The sequence below is a fragment of the Lupinus angustifolius genome, chromosome LG06, assembly GCF_001865875.1.
Source record: "Lupinus angustifolius cultivar Tanjil chromosome LG06, LupAngTanjil_v1.0, whole genome shotgun sequence".
In the NCBI taxonomy this organism is placed as follows: Eukaryota; Viridiplantae; Streptophyta; class Magnoliopsida; order Fabales; family Fabaceae; genus Lupinus; species Lupinus angustifolius.
This window is the reverse complement of record NC_032014.1, coordinates 15,027,250-15,037,417: the sequence shown is the minus strand read 5'-3', so window position 1 is coordinate 15,037,417 and position 10,168 is coordinate 15,027,250.

Genomic DNA, 10,168 nt, shown 5'->3' with positions numbered 1-10,168 from the left:
TGAGCAAGGTGGAGTTCCGCTGCATTGTGACAGTCAGAGTGCTATCTTCTTGGCAAAGAATCAGGTGTATCATGCTAGGACCAAACATATTAATGTGAGATTTCATAAGATCAGAGAGTTGGTAGCTTGTGGGCAGATACTATTGCAGAAGGTTCACACTTCAGAAAATGCAGCTGATATGTTAACCAAACTGGCTATCGTGGACAAGTTCAGGCATTGCCTGAGCTTGTTGAACATTCACTAATGAAGGACTATGGAGCACCCCCAACCCAATGGCGGAAGATGGAGATTGATGATATTCGCCAAGGTGGAGATTGCAATGACTCATATCTCTAGATAACAGCAATACAAGTTATGGGATTGGGCTGATGTAAAGGGGTTGGAGTATAGGGCTATATATATTGATGTTATGTAAACCTAATGTAACAAGGAAAAGAATAGTAAAACACTAATCCTTATTCTCTAATAATATATGGTGGTAGCCGCTCAACGCTCCCGAGGACGTAGACACAATTGGCTGAACCTCGTTACCAAATCTCTTGTGTTATTCTCTTGTCTCTATACTCTTTACTATTTGATTGTTCGCTTGTTCCCAACAGATACAAAAATACATGAGGAAATCTCTCAAAAGATGTGTCTTCTCTTTTTCATATTTGGTACCCATACAATATTTTTGTGTCTTGGTTTCATTGGGGAACCAACTCTACCTCTCTTGCCATGCCAATCCTCCTACACGGTTCTTCTCCAAGAAACCTACGTCGAACACACATATATCTATTGACACGTACACATCTGATGTCTTATACTTTGTGCCACTCCATGTGCCATAAGTTTATGATTGGTCAGAAAAAAAATATTTAAGTTAAAATTTAATTATGAAGTATTTTTATGACCAATCACAAGCGCATTACACATAAAGTAGTACAAAGTGTAGGACAGCAGATGTGCTCCCGATACATCGACCCTGGGTGTTCGCTTTTGCCCACTTTGTGATATTTGCAACTCATTTTTGTATGACTATATATGATTCATATATTCCCTTTATTTATTTATTTATTTATTTATTCTTATGTATTAATAAGAATTCTAATTATAATAATGATTAATATTAGTAATAAAATGAGTATAAATAATAATTGATAACAATAATAAAATATAGTAACACTAAATAATAAAAATGGGATGCCCTTTTTACTAATAAAAGAAATTAATATAATATATTTTTTCTATGTAATAAATTCATTCACCCTCTATTTTTCTTAAGAAAAAAAATCTTAAATAAATTGATTTTTATCACATTTTATACCTACTTCAATCTATTACTTACAAAACTAATTGACAAAAAATATAATAGAAATGAATATGATGGCAACAATTAAAATAATATTTATCAACCTTTTAAGAAGAGATGTTGTAGCGAGTAAGTTTGTTACATCAATGTCTTGAAATATGTGAAAAAATAATGAAAAATGATTGACTATCTATTTAAAATTTATTATAAAAAAATTGATAATTGAAAAGCAGACGTTGAGATGTGATAAATTCACTATCTTGAGGTGAGGATGATGGACTACCATTAAGGATGGTATCTTTTCTTTAACTCATAAAATGAAAATCAAGCCAATAAATAAATATTGTTTACCCTATAAGTACATAAGGCTTGATTCCTATTGCATACAAGGAAATATAGGAGCAAAATGATCTCTTATAAGACAAAAATAAAAAATATCTTTTTCTCTTCGAGAATAAGTAAATATAATAATAATAATAATAAGTATTTACACAAGCCTAGAATATAAAATACTTTATACAATTAACGAGGACATCATCTTAATATTGTGGACATGTGTTAATATCTCTCTTATCCATCATCTACAATTGGGCTTAAAATAAATTTTTTTTGCTTTAATAGCAAAAAAGGTTGTGACGATTCCAATAAGTTGTGTAATTGGTATTGGATAAAAAATTTGGAGGTAACATCCCCACTAAGATTGATCCTTATCCCCCGTTTTTTATAGGACAAAACATAAACTAATTTATTCAATGTTGGGAAGAATATCGACTTTAGTTTGCATATTTTGAAATAATTTCCCTCAAAATGAAAGGTCTTGTCCATGTTAACACTAGTAGCAGTAGACATATGAACGATGAATGGCAAAAACAAGACATCTTAAAATTGTTGTTTAAGGAAATATAAATGACATTGTTGTTTAGTTGAGCGCAAATTAAGTTATTTTCATTACAATGTTCTCCATATTGCACTCAGTAATGAAGCAAACTATCAGCTAAGTTGTCTCCAAGAGAAAACATCATTTTCAGTATGATATTGCACTACACAATGGAAATCATCAAACTATATCATCACTATAATGTTGTTGCTCTCTATGCGTGTGTATGTTTCTGTGTATCAGGAAGTGTTCTTACCATCTTAGAAATGCACATATATAGACATGAAACAATCGTCTAACAATTCAAAAAAAAAAAAATTCTCTGCATGACCAAACGGCGAATGATGTGTGCTAGCTGTAAAATTAATATTGAAATTACCAAACAATGTCACAAATAAGTATAAAGTAAGGGGTTGTTATATTCATAGATGGTAAGAAGATCTTGCTCCTGAACTTGACACAATTTTGATGAAGACACCAATATCACCAAAAAGAACAAAAAGAAATAAGGCCTTGAAGACTTAGAAGAAAAGCCTTCAAGATCAAGATTACCATTGACAATCTGGGCAAAGCCGATGAGGCCTGCCCACCCCCTCGCACTTATTGCCTGGAAAAGACATGAAAAATGTATTCATCCGTCCTAAAATGTCTGCCCAAAATGTCATATACGCCCGTTGACATTTCAAACGTGCAAAAAGGGCTGCCTGCATGCATTATTAAAGAAAGTATTGAACATCAAATCTGCAAATGTATATGTATTTTGTTAAATGTGAGAAAATGTTTTTTTTTGTTATATATGCATTTGTATATCAAATGTAAGAAAAGTATTATCATTTTCTTATTATAAATACATTTATATATATTTTTGTTTTATTTAGGGCAGCCCGCAAGCCCACCCTGCCCATATTTAGGGCTGGCATGACATGAAATTTCATGCCTTATTTAAAATAGACATGCCCACGCATGCCCTAATTTAGGCGAGCATTGCACGGACACGAGCACATGGCAGGTAAGACAACCCTAATAGCCAATACAATGAAGATGTATTAGATTTTTTTAAGATAGCTACTTCTTTCCTTAAGCCTTTTATTAAGTTTAACCTAATGCTCAATGAATAAAAAAAATTTGAAAAGTATTTTTACTTGGAATTAAAATGCACTAAATTTTCAAAAGTTAAGTAACAAGTTACTTTACTTGAGTAATGAATTACTAGACCTAAGTAATAGGTTATTGGAACCAAGTAATGGGTTAGTGGGAATGTGTAATAAGTTACCCAAACTAAGTAACAAGTTATCCAACATTTTCTATACAGGGTAACGGATTACTCATGAGAATAACTGGTTACTCATTTGGGCAAAAACTTTGGGCAATCAGTTATATAGTGGAGTAACTGGTTAATGAGAGTTGTTATACTGGATTTTCACAAAATGAAACATCTTCACCCAAAATGAATGAATGTCATTTCAATCGACTTATAACTTCATGTATGAGTATGATGATTGTTTAGAAGCCTATTTAAAGACACTTAGACATTCAGATTCACACACACTTTCACACAAAATTTTGAACACTTTTGTAAGCAACTTGTGAAAATAATTCCGAAATTCTTTAAGTCATTGTCAAGTTTTTTTGTTCCAAATTTTCATAAACTTTAAACACTTGAGCATTTGTGTTATTCTCTTTGAAAGAATTTAAGGATTGCAAGTTTACAAGAGACAAATTCTTTCTACAATCTATACATGGAAACATTCTTCATTGTATAAATTTGTTATAAACACTTTTCACAAAAGGATGTGGTGGAAAAGGAAAAAGAGAAACTTATAAGAGGTGTTTTTCAGAAGGTGAGATCATGGTGAGATGTAATAGATTAACTCTTCAAATCAATAAATTTTGTTGTGTGAGCAAGGGGACCGGACGTAGCATTCAAGTGGACAAGAAGGTAAACCAATATAAAAATTGGTGTATTTGTTTTTTTTCCTTCTCTACTATATATTTATGTACTTTGATTTCTGCAACTTACTTATTCCCTCCAATATACTCTAATCATTTTTAAGTTGCAAAAATTTATCATTGTCCAGAAAACTAATTCACTCTCTCTTAGTTTGTCATCTTATACTTACAACAGAGATATACTAAATCTAGTCTTTTAACAATCAAATTATTATCTAAGTTATTTTTAAGGATTATTATTAGTTTGTGTGTGTAAAACATAAAATGCTATGAAATAAAGATGTGGAATTACGATGTCAGATTGATCTCCTATTCATTTTCCGCAGACTCTAGAACTAATCAAACAATAAAGTCATGAATGATTCTTACACAACATTGGACCACAAAATTACTAAAAGCTAATGTCTTCGTCCATTTAACAACTTATGCAATAAAGCTAAATATCTAGCAACTTTACATAAAAGATTAAGAATTATAACCCAAATAACATACATTTATGCCTAGTAGTCAATGCATGGATAGTTGCGTTAAGTTCAAAAAACCTCAATTCTACTAATCGCCAATGTTTTGGTCATACTAATAGCTTATTAAACTAGCTCTATGTCTAACAACTAGAATAACAAGATTAAGCTATATGAACCGTTAAACATACATCTATATCTAGTAGTCTATATTAACAAGTTTGAGAGTTATCCAATGCTTATATTAATATATGTCTAGCAATCATATGAACACATGCACAATGTACACATGTGACAATTGAGCATAAATCTATTTCTAGCATTATACAAAAAGAATGAATTACATGCATTAGGTTATAGAACCAGAATTTCTCTATGAGTTCATTTCCAAAATCAAACTTAGCAAATCGTCATACACAAAATAAACATAAAGCGCAACAAAATAATTCATAGCAACCAATACTTCAATTTAAACAAAAATCAATTCCAAAAGTTATATCAAATGAATATTACAATCAATCCCAACAAAGGATGAATTTAACTAAGCATTTTCATACCACACTAAGAACGGAAAGATGCAAAAAATTTCAACTCAAGGAAAAGTGGTACCTCCTCTATGAGTATATATTAACTCCATCAATCATACTCTCTTACCTTTACATCCAATTTCCAACCTATACTAGCCTAAGGACTAAGGAAAATTGAAAACATCTTAAATTTGACGAATGGGAAGTAAAAATCGGACCCTTCTTCAACTTTTTTGATCCCCTTTTATCATTCTAAATTTTAAACTACCGCAGTGGCGGTGCCCTGAGCACAACCACTTTACCTGACCCGATGCTTCAGTTGGACGAGCTATGCTTGGCGTGTCTTCCATGCTCAGTGTGGTTGCGCTACTCGCGACTCCTATGTTGAGCATAGGTCAGCTGATTTATGACATTGATTGCTTTTGGCAAATTGACACCAATCCTTGCTTATTTAACTCTTTTTCAGTCTTGAAATGTCATGGAAACTCAAATCAATGAATTAGTACGATAATTCATCAAATTTTCAATTATGAACGTATAAAGTTAGTGTTTAGAATTAAAAGTCTTAAATTAGCTTTATTAATTAAGATAATTTTCACACCTAACAACGTGTATATGAAGAGGTAGTTTCTTCCTCCTCTACATAAAATTTTAACCCCTTTGAGCACACCAAAGATTCCATAGTGAGTCCTACCCAATATTGGACTAAGCCTTTTAGAAAGTTTTTAGCAATTCTGTTCTCTTTTGTTTTAATGTTCCAACAAGCGAACTATATAAGTGGATGTGCTTTCTCTAGTAGATAGCACATTATAGTATTTGAATGCTCTTCGACTAGGAATGACAATAGAACAAGCTAGAGTCGGGTTTGTGCTTACCAACTTCGAACTCGAAATCTAAAACTCGAACCCAAATCCAAATTAAACAGGTTGAAAATAATGCTACTATCTCTGAACTCGTCGGGTTTCGAGTAACCCAAACCCGATAGGAACTTTCCCAAAACATGTATTTATATATATATATATATATGTTATATATATGTCAAATTTCTGTACATATATATAGGTTTTATATATGTATTTAAATCTAATTTTATAATTTTACATGTATTAATTGGGTTTGAGACGAGTTCAGAGTAGTGTATCAATTATACCACACAAACCCAAGTCCAGCCACATCGAGTTAGGTTCAGACGGCTACCCATGGGTTCAATTTCTATTTTCTTCTCTATCTTCAATCCTTCCTACAAATTGGAGTGAGTTATCTAAATTAAATGCTTCACTAAGTTTATTTAATAAAATCACTACTTAATAAAATATGTGCAATTAAACAAACACATGTTTATATATTTGAAATATTATACCAAAAATATGAGAATCTTACATGTTTTATATATATTTTATTGTTCTTGAATTGAAACGGGTGTCTTATTTATTAGATGTTTACCAAATCCCATGAATATTCGAATAAGCTTTTGTATGTGCATTAGGAAGCACAAGTGTGTGGGAGCACCATTTCCAAGTTATATGGGATGGTGTAATCCTCATATTTTAATATTATTCTGTACATAATGACGACTAACTTTATGCTTGAAATGTTGGGTGAGATAATGATGTGATTGATGCCTTGATCCATATATATAGGAACATATAGGAAAAAAAAGTTAACAAGAAGGGCCATTTTCGTTGACCTTAAACATAGTCGGTTACAGTCGATTTATTCATTTATTTTTATCTTTTTTTGTTGTACTCAAAATTTAATTTACCTTTATTCTAAAAGCTATATATTTCAAATGATAGGTAAAAACAATCATCTATGATATACATACATGTAATATGTGTGTGGTAGTTGTCCTTGGAAATATGATGAGGAAAACATGTTATTGTTATATAAAATTAGGGTTTGTGTTAAAGTGTTCTCAGAGCAATCTTTAGACTTATTATAACGAGTATCCTTGTAGTAGAGAAAAACATAGTCTCTTACAAATTCAAGTATGGATTTGTCATTATATTAACCAATAATTTCTAATATAAAATGAATGTAATATTTATGTATTATTATTATAAAGATCTATATTCAATATAACATTTATCATTCATTTGCATTACTTTTTTTAAGAGTCAATAATGATTAATTATGATTGATGAATGATGCATTGATAATATATAAAAGTAATACATTGTCAGTACATATATTTTTCTCATATAAAATTAACATTTATTAACATTCCTCCATAAAATAAAGAGTGTAATATTTTTACACTGATAGTATAAAGATGTATATAACATTATCCAACTTTCATTTGTATTACTTTTTTAAAAACTCAATAATAATTAAAAATGAATGATAAATTATAAAATACAATATAAAAATTGTTATTTTTTTCTCAAACTAAAAACATCTCAAACTACTTGTTAAAGTGATGACAGCTAGCTTACTTGATAGTTGGTACCAGTGATCCATTGATCCACCTATTTAGTCCTTATGCCCCTTGTAAGAGTACTGAAACCTTAATATTAGAGCTTGTAATTTAGATTCATGTGCTTTCTTATCTCTCCCTGATTCCTAGCTACAAAATGCTGATAATAACCAAATTAAACATAAGATTTCAACATGATAAACAAATATCATGAACTAAAATAACCAGAAATTGGTTCCCAATAAAAACTACTATCTTCCTATCTATATATGCATGGAGAATTTCAAAGATTAGACCATGTTTAGATGAATGTTTTAAATTTAAGCCTTTGAACACAACATATGCAATCTCAATTCAGGCCGCATCAAATTGCACCCTCTTACAACTAACCAGACTCCTCTCCAATAGAGAGGCCAGTTAGAATTTTTAATGTATATTGAAGGGTTAAAATGTAATTCAGTATAAGTCAAAGGGATAAAAATGTCTTTGTTTTTTAGTTTTCATGTGTATTTTTATCCCACTGTCCTCTCCAGTAATGGAGAGGAGTCTGACTCCTTTACAACAGTGTAAAATTATCATAAACACAATCACAATCTTAATTGAAGTAGGACATAATCAAGTTAAGTACGGATTCTCTCCATTAATAAAGATGTAAATTGTATAAAAACAAAGAAAAAATAATACGATAAGAAATTTTTATACTTTTACATATAATGAAATAACATTTTTGTCATTAAAAATACAAGGTAAAATAAGTAGTTTGTCTTTTAACATTTTTATCCTTGATTCATGTGAGTGTCCGGAACATGGGAGTGCATCTGCTGTCTCACAAGTTGTATCACTACATGTGTTATTAGTCCATCATTAGTTGAAAAAATATATTTTAGTTAAAAAATTAATATTTAATTATTTTTTTGACCAATCACAGTTGATGACACATGTAGTAACACAACTTATGAGACAAAAGATGTATACGCATTGGAACGTGGTCCCAAACCCATCATCTAACCCATTGATTAATATATACATGTGTATAAATTAAATGATAATGAATTATATTAAGAGAGAGTAAGGTGAGTGTTACTAAAGAAACCAACAACCAGCCATCAAATCCATGTTTATGATAGTACCAAAATAAACAACTTCCCTCCATGAGAGAGGTTCAGATCAGTCATCAAATTGTTGCAGTTGGGAAACAACTCATTGAAGCACTAACAAGTAGTAACAACCGTTTGGCCCCTCCCCCTGCTCCTCATGTTTTCTATCATTTCTTCACCTTCCCCCACTATGTACCATTTCAAAATTTGTTATATGATATTTTCATCCAACTTAATATTTACCTAACAATTACGGTATGTGCCTGCTAATACTGGAAATATTCTTTCCATGTAAAAAGAGATCTCTTTCTTCATTCAATTAATGGTGGATGAATCTACTCAAAACTACCCCTCTTAATATTTTTGTTACATTGGAATAAATAAAACAGAAACTAAAACATAGGGGGAAATCTATTTTCAAAATATGGAGTGATCTTAGAGAGTCAATTGAGCATATTAGCACTAACCTTATGATTGCAGACCCTTTGACGAAAGGGTTACCGCCCAAAATATTTAAATATGGGGATTATGTTTGCGAATGAATGTTGAACATTATGTTATTAATAAAGTCTCAATATTTTGACACTTTTGATTAATATTTTATTTTCACACTTCTGTACACATGTGAGAATGATAATGTTGAAAATAAAATTTTCTTTCTCAATGACATTATTATATGATTCTTATTAATGTGTCACGTTAAGAATAAAGCAAATATAGTAGTACATGGAAGGGACTATATCGAATAAGTGATGTAAAATCGCCATGACTCTTATTAATTCTTGTTTTTAATCATGACTTGTAATGTAATGAATATGGAAAACATATTCTGAATATGCACATTATGTTTGATGTTTATAAAATCATGAATTGTATTGTCACATGCGATAAGTGAGAGAATGTAAGAAATATGTCTCTTCTGACAAGAGTGAATATATTATTTCATTATTTGAATGACATAACTCTTGGATGAAGAGTTATCAATGAAATGTTAAGACTTTTGGGAAAGAGCATATATATAGTGATTGATGGAAACTCTATACTAACAAGAAAAAGGACCAGAAACATTGTCCATATCTCTGCCCATAAAGATTGCTCTATCAGCCATCACTTAAGCAAGAGCATAGTAAGAACGTGAAGGGGATAGAAGAGTTTATCTATAAATCAAGAACACCAAACAACAACTAAACAGAGGATCATATCCCTATGGGTAAAGGTTAGTAATGTATAACTATTCTTATGATGTGAAAACTATAATTTCTCAAGATCCATTTACACATGGTTTTTCATGATATAACTTACATGTGATATCATAACACAATGTTTAAGAACTTATAGTATTCCACTAATGATGATTTGATCCTCATGTTTTGAAATATATTCTTGAATGTTTAGAGAACTCATAATTATTTCCGCTGCATTATAATAAATAAAGCGCAGAAAAAGAACATATCATCATTGATTGCGCTGTTCATATTTAACAGAAAGAAACTAAACTTATTATATAGAGTTAATTACACTTACACCCCTGAGTTTTAGTGAAATTACA